The sequence below is a fragment of the Pristiophorus japonicus genome, chromosome 1 (assembly GCF_044704955.1).
Source record: "Pristiophorus japonicus isolate sPriJap1 chromosome 1, sPriJap1.hap1, whole genome shotgun sequence".
Classification (NCBI taxonomy): Eukaryota; Metazoa; Chordata; class Chondrichthyes; family Pristiophoridae; genus Pristiophorus; species Pristiophorus japonicus.
In genome coordinates this window covers 245,723,972-245,749,416 of record NC_091977.1, presented here as the reverse complement: position 1 = coordinate 245,749,416, position 25,445 = coordinate 245,723,972, and the positions used below count along the sequence as shown (strand labels likewise).

The 25,445-nt window shown below is 44.8% G+C and overlaps 1 long non-coding RNA gene across 4 annotated transcripts in view; it reads left to right on the top strand.

Annotated features, from left to right (window-relative positions):
* Positions 1 to 25,445, top strand: part of LOC139269398 (uncharacterized) — a 291,142-nt gene that overhangs the window by 224,225 nt on the left and 41,472 nt on the right. The window contains exons 4-5 of one of the 4 annotated variants that reach the window (XR_011594295.1): positions 22,050 to 22,288; positions 24,424 to 24,584. This is a non-coding gene — a long non-coding RNA (uncharacterized lncRNA). Of the gene's footprint in view, positions 1 to 22,049; positions 22,289 to 24,198; positions 24,585 to 25,445 lie in introns of all 4 variants that reach the window. The other 3 variants (XR_011594290.1, XR_011594284.1, XR_011594298.1) reach the window with 3 other exon arrangements.

Here is a 25,445-nt window from a genome sequence, read left to right as displayed (position 1 = left end):
GGTGGTGGTGGTCTGCAATCCCTGCCTGCCTCACAAATCGTTCGCCCCTCCTGCTGCTGAACCGGGTCCAACCCCGGCACCACAGATAGTGGTCGGAAGCCTCTCCCTGCTCGCCCCTCCTGCTGCCCAACCGAATGGTTTCCCCCTGCTCTTCCAGGTCCACCCGGGCCGCACCCGGGCTTATTAGGCATACCATGCGTTTAGCCTTGGACAGAGCAAGGTTCAGACTATTTATTTGTTGCTGGCAGGGGCCGTGGTCTCCCTACTCAAACCCCCTAGTGCTTGCTACTTTGTAAACTGCCTGGATGCCTCTCAACCTCTCCTCCTGCTCTTTTACTTGCTTGGTGAGGCGGGCGTTCTCCTCCCGCAACACCAGTTCATTATTCTTAGCTTCAGTGACCAGGCACTGAAAATAATCCTGTCTGTTCCTGTATGTTTCCACTACCTGCAGTTTTCCTTGTTTTTGTTGATTTAGTTCTGCCAATAACCTTCCCCCTACCATAGCCCTTGCACAAGACTGTTCCTCAGATTCCTTTAGCTCTGCTTTCAGTGTCTCGACGCTTTTATCTAAAAGTTGGAGCTGTCGCTGCAAGCAGACCAACCAGACTGCTTTCTCCACAGACTTCTTATGGTCTTTGCTCTCAGTCCATTGGGCTGCAGCGTCTCCCGGATGCTCAGCGCGCAACAGACTGAGTATCCATTTCTTGGAAATATTTACGCTCTTGAATACGTAAGAGGAAATACTCTCTTCCATTTTAGTTTTCTCTTTAAAAACAGTGTCCACTGCATCACATCCTTTGTACCAAGGTCCTGCCATGGTCGCCATTATGTAGGGGGTAGTGTGTGGGTCAGCTTCACCTCTGACTTTCTGAGTGGTTCGAATCGCTCCCAGTCCCTTGATTCTAGACCTTGGATTTATTTGGGGATGTGACAAAAGTGCAGCAGACAACTGGTTTTGGTGCAAGAAACTTTTGGTTTTATTCAAGAAATAAAACACAATATTATGATGCACTTTCGAAATATTACACTCTAAAATGGGGAACACTTTGATATACAGGGAATTAAGGGTTATGGGGAGCGGGCGGGTAAGTGGAGCTGAGTCCATGGCCAGATCAGCTATGATCTTGTTGAATGGCGGAGCAGGCTCGAGGGGCTAGATGGCCTACTCCTGTTCCTAATTCTTATGTTCTTATACACAAGGAAAATACAGAAAATACTTCCCACCTCCCAATTCCTCTCTCTAGCTAAGTTGAAGTCTAGGTTACCAGGGATAATGCTCACCAATCCTTCCTCTGGACAGTTGATGGTGGTTCATGATTTCGGGGTTCGCTGGATTGCATAGGTTCTGTCTTCCGTACCCCGAACGTGGTAGAAGACCTCTTACTGTGTTCTCCTTCAGTTGGGGTGTGTCCGCTGATGCGGTAGGGCGTGTGTTAGATGTATGGGGTAAGTACCCACTTTTATTCTTGCAGAGATCGGGTTTTGAGTTACTTTAGGTAAGGTTTTACCCATTGGCAGGTCAGGAACAGATTGTAGAGTGGAAAACTTTCGAATCTCCCAAGTTCAGTTTTGTCTAAATTTGTCGGTCACGGTGGCTCAGTATTGCCAAGTTGGTTGATGATAATGCTTTGTCGGTAGTTTTGTAAGGCTCTTGTTGCCACGATATGTCCGATGATGTTCCGGGCCACTGAAGCTGTTTGAAGATGTCACTGAACTCGGTTGCACTGTAGAACTCTTGACTGCACCGTCTCGACACTTAACTGTCCCGTCTCGACTGGACTTGACTGTGTTGACTGTCTTGACTGTGAGACATGTCCTCAATTATACCTTGAGAGGTCTTTTCATCTGCGCTCCAAATCGATCCCCATTCTTTGTTTAATTTTTGGCGGGCTCGTCAACGGTAAACTGATTAAAATGTGTCAATGGTTCGAAAAATGGTTACGGGACTGCTGTACTCACTATTCATGAGCTGATGAGCTCCCAGCTATTGTTAAAGTTATACTCTGGTTTCGAGTTGCCTGTCTGGGTCTGAGATTTGGCCCTTGTGGCTAAAGGGATCAAGGGTTATGGAGAGAAAACAGGAACGGGGTACTGAAGGAATGATCAGCCATGATCGTATTGAATGGTGGTGCAGGCTCGAAGGGCCGGATAGCCTGCTTCTGCACCTATTTTCTATGTTTCTATGTTTCTATTCCTATGCAGGTTGGAGAGGTGATTAAAATTATGCACGTGTTGAATGGGTCCTGTGTTTAGGGTGGGGACTGCTCTACCCGTGGGTCAATTGTTGGAAATGTTAATGTCTTCTAGGGGGCTGACTGAGGTTAAACAGTTCCCCCAGACAATTTGATTAACTCCAATATCCAAACTGGCTTTAGAGGTCGATCCCATCCTCTGGTTTGCAGCTTTTTTCCCTTTGCAGGCCCAACATGCACCTTTAAAATTCCAAACCTTGGTTTTCGACCTTCAATCTCGCTCTCTTAGGCCCAACATGTATTTTACCATTCCAAAGCTTGTTTAAAAGATTCCAAAGTTATTCTCCTTATGGTTTCTTGAAGCATTGGGGCATCTGTGAATTTTGAGAAATCTTACCGTTTCTATGTTTCTATGTTTCTTTTTGCACTTGCCTCCAGACCTTGTGGTGGTCACCACTGCACAGTAATCTTCTGCAAGTTGGTCCCAGCATTTCTTCATTTCTTTTGGTGAAACTTTTATGTGACCTCTGCTGGTGTCCAGCTCATGCCATCTGGCCTTCATTACAGTAACCAGTGCCTCCACTTCATCCTGTGAGAAATTCTTGGTCCTTGAGCCGCGTTGCATCTTGTATTGCAGCTCCGATTTTTCCAATGAGAATTAAAGTTCTCACACACAACTGGCTCTTTAAAAATGGCTGAATGCAAATCCGGAGCTGTATTGGGCACAAGCGCCCATAGCAATCACATCAAATACGTCTTTTTTTCCCCACGCACGCACAGAAGTGGGGGCCATCGGTTTTTCGGAGCAGACATTAGGCTTCACCCCCCAAGCTAAACGACAGGCTGTGTGACACCAATTAAAAAAAAATAGAATGGGGAAACTTGCTCGTTATTTTTGTGGAGTAGTCGGGGCCAAAAACAACTGGCGTAACTCTTGCAATATGCCAAAAAACGGCATTGGGGAAAATTGAGCCCTAAGTTAGGGGCAAACTATGACTGCTGGCAATTTGAAACGGAAACAGAAAATTCTGGAAATGCAAGCAGCTCAATCTGTACTGGAAGAGAAAGGCAGGATGAGCTCCCCAATGGATCAATTGATAAAATTGATAAGCTATACAGACCAAAGAGGTACAGGTTCAGTTCCTGTGCAGAGTTAGCTTTGCCTGCAGTCTCGGTGATACAATTGCCTCAATGCTCCTGAATAAGGGAGGGAAAATCAGCTTGATCTGCCAATCTTGATCGCTATCTATTGACCCCTGCTGGAATGTATGCATGGGTGGGTGTTGAGTGAGAACAAGACTGCTCTTGGTTAGCCTGACATCAGTAGTGGTGAAAATGTTGGAATCAATTATTAAAGATGAAATAGCAGCGCATTTGGAAAGCAGTGACAGGATCGGTCCAAGTCAGCATGGATGTATGAAAGGGAAATCATGCCTGACAAATCTTCTGGAATTTTTTGAGGATGTAACTAGTAGAGTGGACAAGGGAGAACCAGTGGATGTGGTGAAATCTGCCCACCTCCTATTAACATCCAGTGGGTCATCCCCATCATTAAATGGACCCCAACTCATGGCTATACGCCGTGGCGTCAGCCGGTATGGTTACTGGTGATGTTGCTGTGTGCATTACGTCGTGATGAAGTGGTTACTACGGCTACGATTGGCTCTTATGTCTCCAAGATATCTCATTCTACACCACTCTCCTGGAGATTATACTGACTTCCTTCCTCTTCCCAATTTGTTTCCCCCTTTTCCCCTTCTGCTGTCTCTGTTATGGCTCCCCGTGTTACTGCGAAAACCAGGGCCTGCTGCTCCCCTAACTTACTTTTTAGTCTTGCTATTTCTAGTTGGCACCGGGAGTGGTCTGCTTCCCTATGTGGCTTCTTAATAACTTCTCTTAATGCAGCTCTAACATCTTCGATCGCTTGCTGGAGCCTCAAGTTGTCCAATTTATATTTTTTTATTTCTAATTTGTTTTCATTTGCTTCAACAACGGCTGCAGTGACATTTAAGTTTGAGAGGCTTTGTTGCTGTAGCAGTGAAGCTGCCTGTTCAGCCTCTCTTTCTAGTTGCTTAATCCTGTGGTTTAATTGGCCAATTTCTTGACTTAAATGCTGTATTTCTCTCTCTTTTAACTGCTTCGCAAGTTAGAGGCCTTCTTCCTTTTGCTGTTTTATACCTTCAATCTCTCTTTCTTTTAACTGAATCTCTTTTACTTTCAATTCTTTCAAATCTTGTATCACTTTGGCGTTTTGCCTCATTAATTCCTCATCTCTCCTGGCACAATAAAAAGCGTTAAACGCCACAAGACTGTTTGCCCGTTTTGATCTCAGCTCTCCCCTATCTAGCCTCTCCTGTATAATTCTCTCCATCTCCCCAAATGAAGCAGGTCTACCCTCGTGCTGTGCCTGTGCCCTTAACTCTTCTGCTTCTTGTATCGGGAGCTTTTTGGACAACCTCTCCTGATAAACTAGCTCAACATTACTTTTTATTGTTGGCTTTCTGTCCATGACCAATCCCTTCACCCTGCATCTTTTAAATATAACTACTGGTGGGTCCCCACTTAAACAGTTACAACCCACCCTACGTAAACAGTTACAACTATCGAGACGACTGCTCCCCTAAGTCGCAACTCCCGATCCGTTTAATTGCTTCGATTATAATCGCAACACAGGTTAGAATCGCAACTCCTGAGATTTTCAATTGTTCAAAAAAATCATCAAAAAGCTGTCTCGCCAGTTGCCCACATTCTCCACCAATTTTGTAAGATTTCTGAATCTCTCTGGGCTTATATTTGACAGTGGGACAATTCACTCAAAACAATTGGAAGGATTTATTGAAAACATACACACATGCACATTAGCAGCAGTGATCAGTTATCTTAAAAAGACACACTCACGCACATTACCAACAGTTGTCAATTATGTTATAACAGAGCTACAATGAGGTTATAATAACAAGTGATATACATTACGTCTCTTTTGCTGGCTGGTTTGGACACACGACTTGCTGTTTTAGCTGGTCTTCAGGGATATCTCGTGCCGTGTGTCCAAGAGAGAGACAGAAAAGTCTTTGGCTGAGTTCTTTATACCTCTCAAAGCCATTGTTCCTCAGAAAGCCTCAGGATTGGACCTTGGTTCCAGGGCAGTTCCCCATTGGCTCTCCTCACATATGTGGCTGTCTGGCCTGGCTCAGCCATCTCTTGATTAGATTAAATGCCTTTCTAATACACAAAACACATGTGGCAACCTGTGGGAGCTTTCATTTTGTTTCTTTTGTTTCAAAACTCAGCTCATGCTGGCAACCTGTGGGCTTCCATTCTGTTTCAACACAAACAAGCTTTTTTGTATAATCTACACCTTCAACATTTGTACTTACACAGAATCAATTAATAAACACTTTTATTTTTACACCTGAGCAAGTAGGTAAATTCGTGGTCGTGTGCTCGATGCTGCACAACCTGGCTATCATGAAGGGCCAACAATTGCCAAAAGGCACCGAGGCTCCACCTCAGGAGAGAAATGAAGAGGATGACAAGGAGCTGGACGTTGACCTCGGGCCAGACAATCAGGCTAGCTATGCAACCATGCCCACAACCCCCTCCAGACCGCAGGAAAGGACCTGTGGTGGCTACATAGCTGCAAAACTCTTACGTGAGAGCTGAGATCTGAACAATTTGCCTGAAAGAGCATTGATGTGAGTGACAACGCTGACACAGTGCTGTGTGTGTGCAGCTCAGACATCAATGGTGCCCATAACTTGGTGTCAGTTAAAGTTTACGTTGATTGATGTTAAGTTGTATTTAACCCTTTCATGTTAAGGAATCACCAGTGTGTAACAGTGCAGCTAGCTGAGACAATGCGCAACAAGGTTATGTTCAATAACAAAAATTTTATATCAACATTGGTCTGAAATCATAAGTATTACAGGCAATAACACACAACCCCTGCCCACACCCCACTTTTTCCACCATTGACATCAATCAAATGTTCAACATGTTCAGCAACACAGAATACAAAGGCAAAGCAGGAACGGGGTCCCCAGCCCCCATACATTGCAACAAATTGCATATACCCAGATGGAGATATAACACAGCCATCACCTGCGGACATGCACCTCACTTTTCTTCCCCCCTCCTCTACTTCTCCCCACCACACCCCTTTCCCTCCTCGCCACGGCGAGGAGCTCCTCAGTCGGTGCCTCATTGGGGGGGATGAAGGCAGATGCGGTCGTTGCACGGGTACGGAAGCGGGGGGTGCTGAGGGGGCAACATTCTCTGATGCAGAAGTAGGATCTTGGACCTTGCTCTCATCTGTCGTTCACAGTGGTGGTGTGAAACCCAGGGGTGGAGTGCCGCGCCCGGGACCACTGGGAGGCCTGTGCCAGCAGTGTTCATGGCTATCGCCTCCAGGGTCTCTGCCGTCCGCGGAATGTACACGGTCATGGTGGCCAGCTGTTGGGATATGCCGCCTAATGCTTCGATGAGCTAGTCACCAATGTCTACAGTCCTCCTGGACAACTGTACCATCTCTCAGCTCTCATGTGGCGCTCGTGGAACAGACCTGCCATGTCCACGAAACGTCCGTGGGCTCGGCGCCGTCCTGGGGACAAATGGGGTGCTCTATGGCAAGGTGCTTGGGCCCGATACCTCCAGAGTGGAGGCGGGAATGAGCATAGGACCACTAGATGGCCTTAGGCTGGAATGGCTTCTGGAGTGTGGCGATGCAGGTTCTTCGAAGTCCGCGCTCTCATCCGTAGAGAACAGACCCAGCGGATTGATGGGTGAGAATCGGAGCTCCTTAGCACCAGATGTTGGATTGTCTGGAGAGTCGGGCCTCGCGCCCCCATCTTCTGGCCTCTGTGGTCTTGCCTTGAGACGCACTGCTGGCTGAGCTGCAAAACACAAATGAGGTTATTAGAGGAGAAGGGGGTGCTAGGGTCACAAGGTAAGTCCAGCGCTACACACAGCATATGCACGACAAAAGTACCAATGCTGTCAAACTCATCACAGACATCACATTTCATGACCATCAAGACATTTGAACTGCAATGATTTTCATTAGGCCATCATTATTTCTCGGGCAATGTTAGAAATCAGCTATCATATATGATTGTTTGGATATGAGTGGGTGTGGCATCTATTGACTTCACATCACGCGATGGTGTAAGCTTTACTTACGTGGCATGACTTCAGGGTCTGCAGATGCGTCCATGGCTGTCCGGGGGTGCTTCCCCACGAGTGCGAGCACTCACTTCTCCATGTCAATGATGTAGCTGGGGACTGGTGGCCCCCCACCCGTTCGCCTCTGCATGGACGTCATCATCGATAGCTTCTTCTGTAAAACGTGACAGGACGACATGGCATAAGATCATTGCATGATGTCATTGCTAGGTACTGTCACAGAGACTGATACAACACATAACCGACACATAAATGAAAATGATCATTCTTTACCTAAAAACGTACACCGTGTCCGCAGGCTTTGAGTAAAACATTCCCGGTAAAAGTAAAAGACCTCACATCTGATTATATAAATACCTAAGTACATGTAAATCAATTTAATACTTACTCTTGCAGATCACACAAGGTTGTCCCATATTTTGTGGTATTGGTTGCCCTCACAAACCTCATTGGTCGCCGTCGAGACGACCTCTGCTATCTCGGCCCATATCTTCTGGTAGGCCTTTGGAGGGACTTCCCATGCCCTCCCTGTGTCAAATCACCCCAGCGTGACTCGACCTCCTGCAGGAGGGAGGCATTTGCCTTGTCCGAGAACCTCCTGGCTCTTTTGCACCGTCCAATGTGCTCCTCTCCCACCTCACTGCTCTCTCCAGTGTCAGTCTGCATAGCGTGCTGTGATGCCTCCTCCTCTCTTTCCATTATAGGCCAAATTTGGAAAAATATGTGGCTGGTAACAACTAATTTTTGTTTACCTACTTGCTGTGAAGCTCTAAAGTCTCCCTCCTTCCTCCCAATGCAGCCACACCACACTCAGACACGCCTTCAGGACCTCCAAGCTCTTTCTTTCTCTTTGTCTTCTTTTCTGCGCATGTCATGATGACCCTTGACCTCTTGAATCACGGGAATCGAGCATTGCCCTGCTGTTGCTTAGGACGGCCATACTTTACGGCAGAAGGTCAAAAAAATGTTACGCTATTGTCCATTTCATATCACTCGCAGTAACGCCCATTTTCAAAAATGGAGTTAGGTGCTTTGAGAATGGCCGAGAAGCTGGCGATCTGAAAACCCTTTTTTACTGCCCACGCCGGGAATAATGCCCATTTTTGGGTAATAAGCACAAAAGTGGAGATTCTAGCCCATAATAACATAAGTTTAGTTAAGTTAAGCATTCATGCAAATGTTGTACAATAATGGACAGCCCAGGCCAGCGCAGGCAAAGCTAAAACGTAACTCAACGTAACTCAATGCAAATGCAACTTTTGTTTAACCGTAACTGTAACTGTAAATGTGACTGTCCCCAATGTAAGTTCATGCAAAGCGTTCATTTATGAGCTGATGAAGCAACAGCTTTGCAGCCGCGTAACTCCCACAGGATACTGGTCTTCTGGGGGTGGGGGGGAGTGGTGGGGCCATTGCTAAATCTCCAGGCTGATTGTCCTCTCCGAGGTCCTCATCAGCCTCCTCCACCCCTCTTGCTCCTCACCGTCTGGCTCTTTCATCTCCCCTCCTTCAGGAGGTGGACCTGCAGCCCCATCTGGCATTTGTTGTCCTCTCCTTATAGCTATATAATGCAACATGCGACACACCACAATAAACTCAGCGATCTGGTCAGGATGGTATTGTAGGCTGCCACCAGAGTGGTCCACACATTGAAGCCCTGCTTTAGGACTCCAATTGTGTTTTTGACAATGTTGCGTGTAGCTATGTGGCTTTCGTTGTAACGTTTCTTGGCTTCAGTGACAGGATTATGCAGGGAGGTCATCAGCCAGCTGGCAAGGCTATGTCCTTTATCCCTCAGCATCCAACCGTGATCTTCTGGCTGATTGACAAACAGGTCAGGGATAGCACTCTCACGCATGATGTGAGCACCATGGATGCTGCCAGGAAATGTAGCATTTACTGCCATAATAATTTGGTTGTGGTCGACAACAAGCTGCTCATTCAGGGAGTGGAATCCCTTTCTGTTACGAAACATATCTGCGTTCTGTAAAGGGGCTTTCAGGGCAATGTGCATGCAGTCTATTGCTCCCTGCACCTTGGGGAAGTTTGCTATTCACGAGAAACCCAAAGCTCTCCTGGTCTGTGCCTCCCTGGTCATAGAGAAGTTTATAAAGTCCATCCTGCGAGAGTAAAGGGCTTCAGTCACCTGCCAAATGCAGCAGTGTATGGCGTGCTGAAAGATACCACAGATGTCGCCAGCTGAAGTCTGAAAGGATCTAGACGCATAGAAGGATAGTGCCACAGTAACCTTTACCTCAACGTGCAGTGCAATTTTGATGGTGCTGGAAGGTGCAGATCCCCCTTGATGAGCTGGCAAATCTCATCGATGACCTCCTTCTGGAAGCGCAGCCTCCGAAGACATGCTTTTTCAGACAAGTTGAGGTAAGATTGCTTTTCCTTGTACCTTCATTGGCTGTACGCTCGCCATATCTTCTGTCTCCTCTGTCTCCACATTACTCTGCCACCTCTTCGATTGATCTTTTCAGAAACCAGCGTGTGAGCAGTTACGAGTAATGGCAGAGAAAGCATAGGCCCCATCACTATCAATAATTAAGTTCATATGCTATAAATGCACTTTTTAGTCAAAAAATTCCTACTTTACTAAGCTATTATTAGTATAATTAAATATAAGTATAAATGTGAGTGGATCTATCTGTAAAAGACCCTTAAATAACTCACAATATCTAAGCTCGAGTTTTTTTAGCTTCCTCCTCCCTTCCTCCAAAATTCAAAATGGTGTCCGTAGTGCCCAGTTCGGTGAGGAAGGCCCGGGAAAAGCAATTATTATCCAGCGATGTTCTTGGTGAACGATCAGCCCGGCGACGTGTCGACGATATGTCAAAAGTTCCACTCGCCGATGTGCGGGCGATCACCTCAGCGATTAGCTCGGCGATGTGAGCTGAAACTTGGGGGCTTAATTTTCCAGCAATGTTCCAGCCTGAGTTTCCACTTTTTGCTCAAATGGGCAATAGCTGGCCATTTTGGGCGATATATGGCCGATATATGGGCAATGTGAATTGGAAAGTCTAGCTCTCAGAATCTCGTGCCGCTGGCTCCCTGCTGTTTTCCAGTGGGTTCCCATTCACGTTCAGGGGGGAGTCTGACAGGATCCTTCTTCAAGGAAATTTGGGGGCTTACCATGTTTGTGTAACATTCCTCTCCACTATTTTAACACAGACCTCACTTTTTTTTCAATGGGGTAACATCTGCACAGTAGTTAGAAGAATGCCATATGAACCTGTTTATCAGCTGTCTGCTAATATCCCAAACCATAGTTCCTTGTTTCTCTAGTATAGACTGTTCCACTTTATATTTTGCAGCCATGAATTAAATAATTGTATAATTTGTATTCCTTGAACCTCGCTGCTCTACACTGCCTCTCCTCCTTTAAGAATTGCCTTAAAACAAACCTCTTTGACCAACCTTAGTTATCCTTCCTAATATTTCCTTTGGCTCAATATTGATTTTTTAATCTGATTATGTTTCTGTGAAGTGCTTTGTTAATATTTTATGTTAAAGGTACAATATAAATGCAAGTAAATGTTGTATTTTATTAAATTTGATGATAATTGTATATATTGTAATGAGATTTGCAGTTTTATGTTGTCAAATTATATTTTTTATATAAAGTTCGACTTCAATATCAAACATTATTTTCAAATATAATGTATTAACATTCCAGTTGCATCAATTATCTCCAGAGAACTTAATTTCACATTTTATTATTGAAATTGTAGGCATATCATTATTAACAATATTCCTTTCATAGGAAGTGAATTATATCTATGAGGATCATAGAAAAAACATAGAAAATAGGTGCAGGATCATGTCACAATTGCTGTATTCTGATATTATCTTAAATAATAATGTTCTATCAATAAAATGTTCAGGAAATTATGTTAATAATAACATGTGTAGTGATTTTACTTGCATATTATGTTTAATAATGAGGGCTTGGCAGATATCTGTATTATATTAAGGATTTATTTTTAAGAGAAATGTTTAACTTTGGAGTAATTGTGTACCTGACATATAATATAGAGGATAATTCAGTTGTACCAACATATTTATTGTCAGCATGTTAATTATGGTTTTAATTAAACCTGATAAAATGTGAAGTCACTGTTCTCTGGCCTATGCTTTGATCTCTGCAGTCCATTCTTCACCTGTCTACGCCACTCCCTGTTTCTCCTACTACCCACTGCCGATCTCAATGTACACGCTGTCCACCCAGGAAAACCCAACTTTCAACCCGCAGGCCCTGTTTGTTGAAAGTGGGCAGTGAAAGTGTGGTGATAGCATAGAAAAGCAGAACTGGAAGAAGTGAGAATGTGTGAAGAGAGGAAGGAGAGATGTGTGAAGATATTCCAATCAGGACAAGTAAGCTGGAATGCTTTAACTATAATAGACAATTAAATATAAACCGTTCTGAACGCTTAGGCCAAGAATTTCCTCAGTGCTGCTCCACCCTGCCCCCCCCCCACTCCCCCGCACCACCCCCACACCACGGACCATAATTTTGCTGCAAGTGGTTTCAAAAACCCCAGCAAACAGATCAAATATTTAATTTGTACTTTAATACTTTGCTCATACTTCAAAATTATACAAATAGACTTCAAACTCCACAAAATAGAGTCATGCAGCATACTAACACTCAAAGCTGTCCATTCAACTTAGCCAAAATGGTTGTTGCATGCTTGAAAATGTTGTAGCCTGCTGCCTCATTTATTCAATGCACGGGAGCCATTTCAACTCAGCTGTCACATCTCTGACTTATATCATTTGATTCAGTCATAAAAGCTGATCTACGGTATCAATTGTTCATTTGCATTCTTAAGGCAAACATCAGTATAATCCTCACGGGCTCAAATCAAGATTGAGGAGTGAAGGAACAGGCAGAAGAGAAACTTATATGAGGTAAGAGTTGCCGAAGTTGCAACCTGTGTGTCAGCTGAATAATAAACGATTTTAATCCACAGGAAACTCAGAAATACATTTGAAGATTCAAATTACAGAGGGGAGTAGAAAAATATAGTGAAAAAAGGCTACTTTTCTAATAGATCTTCTTAGCTTCCCTGGGTTAGTACTCTCCATGGTCTCTGCTTTTTTCTATGTAAACCCCCACTGGATTGATGGAACAGGGTGAGATCATCTGGAACCATTTCGTCACCTATTGGCTGGAGGCCCTGCAATTTAAGGTGTGGTACAATTCAAGGTCTGGCTTCAGGTGTGGTGCCAGAGGACTGGAGGACTGCTAATGTGGTACCTTTGTTTAAGAAGGGAGAGAGGGATAGACAAAGTAATTACAGGCCAGTCAGCCTTCCCTCAGTGGTGGGAAAATTATTGGAAAAAATCCTGAAAGACAGGATAAATATTCATTTAGAAAGACACTGATTAATCAAGGACTGTCAGCACGGATTTGTTAAGGGAAGGTCATGTCTGACGAGCAGCAGTCGGGAGCAGCTAGCAGGAGCGGAAGGCTCGAGACCTATAGAATGTCAGTGGCAGTCAGAAGAGCAGCTAGCTGGTGCAGGGTCTATTGTGTCTGTAAGCACTCTAGTAACTACTCCACGAGCTAAGATATTGCACTTGAACTGTTATGACCTTAGTCCATTTATTGCAGCTCCTGAATGACGGTACAGTAAGGTGAGCTCCCTTTTATACCTGGTTACCTGCGGTGTACAGGTAACCCTAGGTCTCCACCAGTTGTACCTTCTGGTGGTACAGGCATAGTGTATACAGTGTGAAGATACATTCAGTGGTCTTATATAATGGTACATTAAGTGTACAGGTTATATACTTATTATATACATACACAACATCACTTCCCCCTAAGTCTTGTGCCACTGGCCTTCGTGCCGCCGGTTTATGTAGAACCGGTGTCTGGCTGTGAGGATGCTCTCTTTAGGTTTGAGCTGTTCCTCTATCATCATTACGAACTCCCCGTACGTTTTGGTTGTCATCTTCTCTGGGGCTAGCAAGTCCCTGGCCAAGCCATAAACGGTGGATCCACAACTGCTGAGCAGGATGGCTCTGCGCTTATCAGCCAGTGAGGTCGGTGTGTCTCCAGCCAGGTAGTTCACGATGAAAAAGTGTTCAAGCCTTTTCACAAAGGCATCCCAATCTTCTCCATCAACGAATTGTTGAAAGTTGCCAAGGTTAGCCATTTTTCGTGTGGAAATTAATAATCTCGTCGCCAGATATTGTGTCTGGAAGCACTCTAGTAATGACTCTATGAGGTAAGGTATTGCACTGGAACTGTGGTGACCTTAGTCGATTTATTGCAGTTCCTGAATGAGTGTACAGTAAGGTGAGGTCCTTTTTATACTTGGTTACCTGCAGTGTACAAGTGACCCCTCGGTCTCCACCAGTTGCACTCTTTGGTGGTACAGGCATAACGTATACAGTGTGAAAATACATTCAGTGGCCTTATGCAACTGTACATTAAGTGTACAGGGTATGTACACAACTGGGTCAAAAGGCAAAATAGAAGTAAAAAGAAATCGAAGTGTGATGTCACAGCCAAGCGGGTAAGTGATTGGCTGGTTGATTAGTGAGTATTTTTTCTTTTTCTTTTTTTTTTCTTATCAATAGGAAACCTTTGGCATTGTTGCAAAATTAAGTTAATCTAAGGGTTAAATCATGGCAGGACAGCCCAGAGCCATGTTATGCTCCTCCTGTGCTCTGTGGGAAGTCAGGGACACTGGCTACTATGTGTGCAGGAAGTGTGTCCAGCTACAGCTCCTGTCAGACCACATTGTGGCACTGGAGCTGTGCATGGATTCACTCTGGAGCATCCGCGATGCTGAGGACATTGCAGATAGCAGGTTTAGTGAGTTGGTCACACTACAGGTAAAGGTCACACAGGCAGATAGGGAATGAGTGACCACCAGGAAGAGCAAGGGAAGGAAGGTAGTGCAGGGGTCCCCTGCAGTCACCTCCCTCCAAAACAGATATACCATTTTGGATACTGTTGAGGGAGGTGGCTCATCAGGGGAAGGCAGCAGCAGCCAAGTTCATGGCACCAGGGGTGACTCTGCTGCACAGTAAGGCAGGAAAAAGAGTGGGAGAGCTATAGTGGTAGGGGATTCTATTGTAAGGGGAATAGATAGGCGTTTCTTCAGCCGCAAACGAGACAGGATAATATGTTGCCTCCCTGGTGCAAGGGTCAAGGATGTTTCAGAGTGGCTGCAGAGCATTCTGGAAGGGGATGGTAAACAGCCAGCTGTCATGGTGCATATAGGTACCAACGATATAGGTAAAAAATGGGATGAGCTCCTACAGGCTGAATTTAGGGAGCGAGGATTTAAATTAAAAAGTAGGACCTCAAAGGTAGTAATCTCAGGATTGCTACCAGTGCCACGTGCTAGTCAGAGTAGGAATAGAAGGATAGTTCAGTTGAATATGTGGCTTGAGGAATGGTGCAAGTGGGAGGGATTCAAATTCCCGGGACATTGGAACTGGTTCTGGGGGAGGTGGGACCAGTACAAACCAGACGGTCTGCACCTGGGCAGTACTGGAACCGATGTTCTAGGCGGAGTGTTTGCTAGTGCTGTTGGGGAGGGTTTAAACTAATATGGCAGGGGGATGGGAATCTATGCAGGGAGGCAGAGGGAAGTAAAAATGGGGCAGAAGCAAAAGATAGGAAGGAGAAAAGTAAAAGTGGAGGGCAGCGAAATCAAGGGCAAAAATCAAAAAGGGCCACATTACAACATAATTCTAAAAGGAAAAGAGTGCTAAAAATACAAGCCAGAAGGCTGAGTCTCAATGCGAGGGGCATTCGTAATAATGTGGGTGAATTAACTGCGCAGATAGCTGTTAACGGATATGATGTAATTAGGATTACGGAGATATGGCTCCAGGATGATCAAGGCTGGGAACTCAACATCCAGGGGTATTCAATATTCAGGAAGGATAGACAGAAAGGAAAAGGAGGTGGGGTAGCGTTACTGGTTAAAGAGACGATTAACGCAATAGTAAGGAAGGACATTAGCTTGGATGATGTGGAATCTATATGGTTAGAGCTGCGAAACACCAAAGGGCAGAAAACGCTAGTGGGAGTTGTGTACAGACCACCAAACAGTAGTGGTGAGTTGGGGATGGCATCAAATAGGAAATTAGGGATGGATGCAATAATGGTACAGCAGTTATCATGGGTGACTTTAATCTACATATAGATTAGGCGAACCAAACTTGTAGCAATACTGCGGAGGAGGATTTCCGAGAATTTATAAGGGATGGTTTTCTAGACCAATATGTCGAGGATCCAACTAGAGAGCAGGCCATCCTAGACTGGGTGTTGTGTAATGAGAGACGATTAATTAGCAATCTTGTCGCGCGAGGCCCCTTGGGGAAGAGTGACCATAATATGGTAGAATTCTTCATTAAGATGGAGAGTGACATAGTTAATTCAGAGACTAGAGTCCTGAACTTAAAGAAAGGTAACTTCGATGGTATGTGAATTGGCTATGATAGACTGGCGAATGATAGTTAAAGGGTTGACAGTAGATAGGCAATGGCAGACATTTAAAGATCACATGGATGAACTACAACAATTGTACATCCCTGTTAGGCGTAAAAATAAAACGGGGAAGGTGGCTCAACCGTGGCTAACAAGGGAAATTAGGAAGAGGCATATAAATTGGCCAAAAAAAACAGCAAACCTGAGGACTGGAAGAAATTTAGAATTCAGCAGAGGAGGACTAAGGATTTAATTAGGAGCGGGGAAATAGAGTACAAGAGTAAACTTGCAGGGAACATAAAAACTGACTGCAAAAGCTTCTATAGATATGTGATGAGAAAAAGATTAGTGAAGACTAATGTAGTCAGAATCAGGTGAATTCAAAATGGGGAACAAGGAAATGGCAGACCAATTGAACAAATACTTTGGTTCTGTCTTCACTAAGGAAGACACAAATAGCCTCCCGAAAATACTAGGGGACCGAAGGTCTAGCGAGAAGGAGGAACTAGGAAACTGAGGGAAATCCTTATTAGTATGGAAATGGTGTTCGGGAAATTGATGGGATTGAAGGCCCTGGAAATAGTAGATGCATTGGTGGTCATTTTCCAACATTCCATGGACTCTGGATCAGTTCCTATGGATTGGAGGGTAGCTAATGTAACCCCACATTTAAAAAAGGAGGGAGAGAGAAAACAGGGAATTATAGATCGGTTAGCCTGACATCAGTAGTGGCGAAAATGCTGGAATCAATTATTAAAGATGTAATAGCAGCGCATTTGGAAAGCAGTGACAGGATCGGTCCAAGTCAGCATGCATTTATGAAAAGGAAATCATGCTTGACAAATCTTCTAGAATTTTGTGAGGATGTAACTAGTAGAGTGGATAAGGGAGAACCAGTGGATGTGGTGCATTTGGACTTTCAAAATGCTTTTGACAAGGTCCCACACAAGAGATTGTTGTGCAAAATTAAGACACGGGGGATTGGGGGTAATGTATTGACGTGGATAGAGAACTGATTGGCAGACAGGAAGCAAAGAGTGGGAATAAACGGGTCCTTTTCAGAATGGCAGGCAGTGACTAGTGGGGTACCCAAGGTTCAGTGCTGGGACCCCAGCAATTTACAATATATATTAACGATTTAAACAAAGGAATTGAATGTAATATCTCCAAGTTTGCAGATGACACTAAGCTGGGTGGTGGTGTGAGCTGTGAGGAGGATGCTAAGAGGCTACAGGGTGACTTGGACAGGTTAGGTGAGTGACCAAATGCATGGCTGATGCAGTATAATGTGGATAAATGTGAGGTTATCCACTTTGGTGGCAAAAACAGGAATGCAGATTATTATCTGAATGGTGACAGATTAGCAAAAGGGGAGGTGCAACGAGACCTGGGAGTCATGGTACATCAGTCATTGAAAGTAGGCATGCAGGTACGGCAGGCAGTTAAGAAAGCAAATGACATGTTGGCCTTCATAGCGAGATGATTTGAGTATAGGAGCAGGGAGGTCTTGCTGCAGTTGTACAGGGCCTTGGTGAGACCACACCTTGAGTATTGTGTGCAGTTTTGGTCTCCTAATATGAGGAAGGACATTCTTGCTATTGAGGGAGTGCAGCGAAGGTTCACCAGACTGATTCCCGGGATGGTAGGACTGACATATGAAGAAAGACTGGATCGACTAGGCTTATATTCACTGAAATTTAGAAGAATGAGAGGGGATCTCATAGAAGCATGTAAAACTCTGACAGGACTAGACAGGTTAGATGCAGGAAGAATGTTCCCGATGTTGGGGAAGTCCAGAACCACGGATGACCGTCTAAGAATAAGGCGTAAGCCATAAAGGACTGAGATAAGGAGAACCTTTTTCACCCAGGGAATTGTGAACCTGTGGAATTCTCTACCATAGAAAATTTGTGAGTCTAGTTCGTTGGATATATTCAAAAGTGAGTTAGATGTGGCCCTTACGGCTAAAGGGATCAGGGGATATGGAGAGAAGGCAGGAGTGGGGTACTGAAGTTGCATGATCAGCCATGATCATATTGAATGGTGGTGCAGGCTCGAAGGGCCGAATGGGCTGCCCCTGCACCTATTTACTATGTTTTTATGTTTCTATGTTACCCCAGTACTGGTGTTAAACTGAGGCCCCATCTTCTCTCTCAGGTGGGAGTTCTCTTGTCCTGGCCAATATTTTTCCCTCAATCCACATCACCAAAGACAGATTAACTCATCATTGATCCCATTTGCTATTTGTGGCACCTTGATGTGAGCAAATTGGCTGCCACATTTGCCTACATTGTAACAGTTCTACCCTTAAAAAGTAAATGTGTTTTTGAAGTGCTTCCTCCTGTTTTTTCCCCAACACAATAACAACAGGACCAGATGTCAGCACAGTTGATCTTTCCGAGGTCTGCTCAATAAACTAATGCATGTATAAGCCCTGCGAGGTGCAGGAGTACGTTACATGTACGGGCTGAATATTTGCCGAGCCATACACTCTTCGACATCAATAGCTCACAGAAGCAGAAGCTCCCAAACATTTCAAAGACTGAGGAAGATTTGCAAGATATGAGTATCTTAATTTTCCAATTGTAAACCAGAGGCAAAATGAGAAAACATTTTTTTAACGGACATGATTGCTGCTAACGAATCAGAAGTAGTTGCGCATGCTCAGTTCCAGTATTTTTGTTTGTTCCCACTGGACTTCCCACAGAACCACAAAGCTTGCTCATGAACACTTGCAAGGTGACACGAAGGCTAGACACTGTCTCTGCCCTTCCAAATGTCAACATATTTACATTTGCACTTGCATATCACAGATGGGAACAAGTGCAGACTGGTGGGACTCGTCTCAATTAATATCCAATGATTTGACATGAATAAATTGATTGGATGTCTTTGCTTGCTGTTTGCTTGGGGTTTTAAACCTGTTTCGTGAATGGAAGTGGTGTTTGATTGGCTAAATTATCCATTGACTCAATGCAAAACAATCAACATGACTAACTTAACAGATCATGGGCTAGAACCTCCACTTTTTTTTGCATGCTTAACGCCCACTTAACACCTATTTTACCATTGAAATTACATATAAAGCCCATATCTCATCCATTTTGGCACAAAATGGAATCTGATGGGCATATTTCAGAAACTTATTGCCCAGAGTTACATACCCCATGTGTTTAACGGCAGAAATTTTTTTAATGCCCGCCCACTTTTTTGGGGCGGAATCAGCAGAATGGGCAAATTCAACAGCCATAATAGCGCACAGCATTACTTTCCACGTGGATTTAACGCCGAGATTCAATATTAATGCCCGCCCACTTTTTTTTGTCATAAAGAGAATATTTACCGAAATTAGCGGCCATGAGATCGCCCTGCATCAATTTCACCACCTCGCACACATAGTGCCCACAATATTGCTCGCCTAAAAAAACGCCCAGCAAAAGTGGAACTAACCGAAACTAATCACAATATTATGGATGCCATGTTCTAGATCACATGTCGCGTTCTTCAAAAGGCTGCTGTGCTTCAACCTCGGCGGAGTTCGGATGTACTCTGTAGGTGGTTGGAGTTGATGTGAACATCGGTAAAAACATCTTGACCTTACTGTGACCGATGGGAATTGAAGAGGTGTCTTCATCGGGACATTCCTTGTTTGTGACCAATCGGTGGAAAACAGAGAGCTACTGCAATGGGACCTGTCCTTTCTCGCCCTTTCTTGGTGACCAATTACATGCAGCAGACTCGACATCGCCAAAGAAACGCTGCACTGCATTATGTGCCCAATGTAAAACATAACAGACAGATGAGAAGGACCAGACGTTACACCCCCCGCAAGTACAAGGAGAAGCATCCTTACCTCGACTTGCTTGACACCACCTGCCTTTGCATACTGCGCTTCCATAAAGAGATTATCACTGAGGTATGCCAGCTGACAAGGGCAGATCTGCAGCCTGCCAGCACCATCAGTACTGCACTGTCCGTCGAGGTCAAAGACAACATGGCATTGTCGTTCTATGCCTCGGGTTCTTTTCAGGCCACAGCTGGAGACATTTGCTGACTTTCTCAGCATGCCACATATCACTGCATTAGACAGGTCAATGAAACCCTGTACACACGTAGGAGGGACTTGATCAGCTTCCCTATGACCAGGGAGGCACAGAGTGAGAGGGCACTAGGATTCTCCAGAATTGCAAACTTCCCCAAGGTGCAGGGAGCAGTAGATTGTACGCACATTGTAATGTGGGCACCTTTTCAGGATGCTGAGGTTTTCAGGGTCTGCAAGGAATTCCACTCCCTGAATGTCAAACTGGTTGTCGACCACCAGCAAATTATAATGGCAGTGAATGCTCAATTTTCGGGCAGCATCCATGATGCTCACATCCTGCGTGAGAGCACTGTATCTGACTTGGCTGACTTGATAAACAATTAGCCACAAGGCCAATGCTGGATGCTTAGTGACAAAGGATATGGCCTCACCACCTGGCTGATGACCCCGCTGTGTGACACCCATACCGAAGCCGAGAGGCGATACAACGAGAGCCACAGAGCAACTCGCAATATTGTGGAGAAAACTATTGGAGTGCTGAAGCAGCATTTTAGATGCCTGGACCACACAGGAGGCGAGCTCCAATGCCACCCTAAGCAGGTGGCTCAATTCGTGGTGGTGTTCTCCATGCTGCACAATTTAGCTATCAGGAGGGTACAAGAATTGCCTGATGAGTCTGACAGCCCACCTCACCAGAGAGAGGAAGAGGAGGACGAGGAGGCGGATGCTGACATCAACCCAGACAATCAAGCTTATGCTGAAGCCATGCCCCCGCCCCCCAGTAGACTGCATGAAAGGGCCCATAGTGGCATGATAGCTACAAGAGTCTTACGTCAGGAGCTCATCAATGATTGCTTTGCCTGAAAGAATGTTGATGTTATTTACAAGGCTGACATACTGCTGGGTGTGCAGGTGATACTTCAATGGTGGGCATCACCTTGGTGACAATTAAACTTTAAGTTGATTGAAGTTAAGTGTGACTATACCTTTTGATGTTAAGGAATCACTAGTGTGTAATGGTGCAGCTATCTGAGCCAATGCGCTACAAGGTTTTGTTAAATTAAAAACATTTAAACCGGACATTAGTCTGAAATCATCAGTATTTCTGTACAAATCAACCCTTCCCTCCCGCCCCCGCATAAAAATACGCCCAAGACAACTCCTGCGGCCATGCACCTCACTTTCCTTTCGTCCCGTCCCGTCCCCGCCACCCCCGCTTCTCCTCCCATCTCTACCCCTTCCCCTTCTTCTCCTGCCTCCAAGCTGCCTGGCCAAGGAGGTCCTCAGGCGATGCTTCATTTGGGGGGACGGGGGGGGAGGGTGACAGCCGAAGCGCACTTGGACGATACGGGAGAGGACGGTCTCGAGGTGGGAACGTGCTCCAAGCCAGAAGCAAGATGTTGCTGCTGGTTCTCATGTGTGGTTGGCAATGGGGGTGCGGCACCTTGGGGTGCAGTGCGACACTCCAAGACCACTGGGAGCCCTCTGCCACCAGTGTTCCTGGCTACCAGCTCCAGGGCCTCCACCATCTCTTCCATGTTATATCTTATTTGTTGGACAAAAACTCAGTGCCAACTATGTTTTTGGTGCATAGTAGGCTTTTTTGCTACTGGTGAATCTCCATCGTGCCTCCCACAACAGCCAGACAAGCACACACCACAGCCATACACGCTTTCAGTCCCTCTCTCTCTCTCTGTCTCCTCTTCTGTGCATGTCATGATGACTCTTGACCTCCTGAATCGCGGGAATCGAGTATTGCCATGCCACTGCTAAGGACGGCCACACTTTACAGCAGAAGGGTAAAAAAATTTAACGCTACCGCCCATTTGATATCTCTTGTGGTAACGCGCATTTTCAAAAAGGGAAACTAGGTGTTTTGAGAATGGACGAGAATCCAGCGATCTGAAAACCCTTTTTAACCGCCCACATCAGAAATAACGCCCATTTTTGGGCGATAAGCACAAAGTGGAGGTTCTAGCCCCACAGTCCCCACCACTTAAAACGTCCACAATCAAAATGGGCAGTCACTTATATCGGCCAAAAAGCGCTAACCATTCGCCATTTGTATTAGCATCAATTTCACATTTACCGATTAAAGCTTCTTAGATGCTCCGTTTATTTCAGGCAGAAGTGTTTGTGTTTACTCACTAGTTGCAAACTTCACTTCCCATAGGCTTCCATTTCTTCTGCAAATTAAAATGCAGATTTAATATCACAGAAATGTGTTCCAAAGCCACATCCACAACACAGGAGATCGTAGTTTGGAGGAGGTGAATGACAAGACAGGAACAATGGAGAAGGGAATAGAATGAATTAGAGTCAAATGAGTTGACTTGCAAACCTTCAAGGATTGCCCTGGAGTCTCCAGAAATTAAAGACACTGTGCGAGGAACCCATGAGAAAAATCATCACGTCAGTAAATTTATTTTAATTTTCTTTGAATATTTTTGTCAATTGTATTGTAAAAACATTGGATATGGGAAAAATGGCTCTTTGACGAATCGTTAAGAATCATTCAATTGGGTAATGAAGAACCTATTTGCTTTCCAATTGATGTGGGAAGGCAGGACATCGTGAGTGTAGACGACCAATGGCAGGACTGCAGGCAGTTGAATGCGGGGCGGGAGGGTCATGTGATCAACCAGAGTTGGCAACCCTACAAATCAGGTACAGAAATAGAAATAAAGAGGGAGAGAAAGAAAGACTGGATTAAAAGATAGAGTAAAAAGAGACAGAAAGGAAAATCAAGAGGAAAATTTAATATAATTTTTTTTTACTTTGAAAATATCTAGAAGAAGTTATTACCTGCAGGAATGAGACTCCACAGTTTCCATTATTCTCTTTCTGGGCCGGAGAGGTTGGGTGGCAATGAAGAATTGTAGATCTCATCATTAAAAGCGTTCTAACGCTGTTAAGTACCAGCCTTAACTTTCTACAGCGAGTTTAATTAGTAATTAATGTGCAAACGTAGCAATTTCTGGAAACTCATGGGAAGATTGAGGGTGATGTGAGCTGCTGGTTTCGTGAGTGTAGTTATAAAATTGAAAATATAAATCACGTGAGTGAAACATTAATCATTTGCTATTAAGTGGAAAATCCCAGAAGGTTTATGTGTGGAATTTTTCTTGTAAATGACTCTGATGATAAAATTAACCATTTTGTCATGAATAGTCTTTTAATTCATAAAAATGTAAAACTTTTTCTTTAATGAATGTTACCTGAGGTAATACCTAACAGCAGGGCAACCAAGGGGCGCATGTCATCAGCCGGGCAACACTGGAAATATCAGGAAGGCAGAGGTCCTGCCGATGTTTTCCTCCATTTCCCGCCCGGCAGCCAGCCTGATTGACATGCTGGGGGAAGGACCTTGGCAATCGAGAAGATTGGAACATGGTGGGGCAGTCTCGGAGTGCGGTGGAGAAGAGGGAGGGAGTGAGATCGGATCGCGGGGGGGGAGAGAGAGATACAGATTGTGATGGAGTCGGCTGATTGCGGAGGGGACAGAGAATTAAAAGATCGCAGAATGGGGGGAGAGATGAGATGGCACACGGAGGGGAATGAGATTGTGGCATGTTTACTAGAGGGGCCGGGGGGGGGGGGTGGGGGGAGAGACAATCCTGCTCCTTCTGGCCCACAAGCAGTGCTGGAAAACCTGCTGAATCTGGCAGCTTCCGCCTCCTTTTAGCTGTCGGGTTTTCCGAGCCCTGAGAAACCTGTGCAGTGGGCGTTAATTCCAAAATCTGAGGCATGGAGCCTCATTTGTGTATTGTAATCATTCATGGACAAGCCTCTCCAGAGCGGGTTAATCGCTGCCCTTAAACCCACCATGGTTCAACTGGAAATAGGCGCGTTCTCGGTGGGTTGCAGTCAGGTTCCCAATGCCAAACTCAAGGGCCATCCACTTATACTGCCATGATCAATTCCAGTTCTACCAAAGCTGAGGACCATCTCGAAGTGCTTAAGTATTATGTCCACTGGCAGGCACCTGCTCCATGGGGGGCACACCTGGGTCACTTGCCTTCGGCACAAGGCCAGAAAGCTTGGCTGAAGATGGTGTATCTGGGGTGGGTTCTCAGCAGAAAGAGGTGACGTCCGCACCATTGTAAGGGGGCCACAAAAAGTGCTAACATTTAATCTTGCTGCCCCAGCTGAACTCTAGAACCAATGAAAATTGCTTTTTAAGTACAGTTGGGGTACCGGTTTGTTGTTTTTTTGATTAATTGCTTCAGTCACGACTTTGTGATGCTGTGTTCAATAATTATGAGATGTTTGTTTATGGCTTAAAGACACCTAATGAAAATGACTCATGACTGTATTCACAGTGCTGAGAAAAGCCACCCTCAACAGAAGAGTCCAACCACCTGCTCCTAATCTCTTCTATCATTCCCGCTAATCACTTAGATGGTAAATGAGGAGACCATTGATTTGTAGCTCAGCCCCGGACAACAGGACAACATTGAGCAGATATGTTGTACAAATATTTTGATGATGTTTTAGAAGTGAGTGAAAAATAACCCTCGAGCGATGCACTGTTTGGTTTAGCACAGCCTCCTGAAATGAAACGAAAAGTGAGCAGGGAACAACAGTGCTGGCTAATGGATGAACTCTTTAAAAAAAAATGTCTGACTTTGGCAAGAGACTACACCAACTCCCTAGATACTTGAGGATGAAGTCCATCTGCCCTGTGAATTCAAAGGCTGCATTCCAGGTAAAATAATTGCCTTATCAGAATGAAGAAAATGGGCGCACAGATATATCAGTCCCTCGGCATTCCGTTTAATTGACAGCCGCAATAAATACGGTGTTAGCTGTGTGATGTTTGAGCCTGTCAGAAGTCTGCCACACTGACAGATGCGCCAAAGATTAAAGAGAAGTGACTGAAATGAAATAAAATGAAGAACAAACTCTAGGAATTAGCAGTTTGCTTGTGTTAACAAGAATTGGCAGAAGATCCTTTTCCTCTTTTTTGCCTTACTTGTAATTTGATGCTAATTGGCGTTAATTTGACAGTATTACTCCAGTCTGAGAGAAGTGCAGATAAGGCAGATGTTCGGAAATGTCACAGAGGTACATGAGCAGTGTTCTTATATTTGTAAAAGGGCTTAGGTGCCTTGTTATGACACAAAAAAGGCAGGAAACTCTGACTTGACATCAAGCACAAAAATGCAGGAAGACAAGATATCAATGGACATATAAAACAACTATGAGAGGCCCCTGAGGTGCAGAAGACAGGATATTTCAGAAAATATTCTGTCGCTTTATTTAATTGGTATGATTTTTGTTTGGGAAAGAGTCAAAGAAGGCCTGATGTCTGACATATCTGAACTCAGCTACACCCATACTAAACACCACCCTGTAATGCAGAGAATAATAGATATTTGACAGCAGATTACATGTAAAATAATGCAATGAGTTGCAAGGCTGCATCTTTTCAAAGAGTACAGTTGCCACCATTACGTTTCTATGTTTCTATAGTCCTTACTACTAGGGGGATCAAGGGGTATGGCGAGAAAGCAGGAATGGGGTACTGAAGTTGCATGTTCAGCCATGAACTCATTGAATGGTGGTG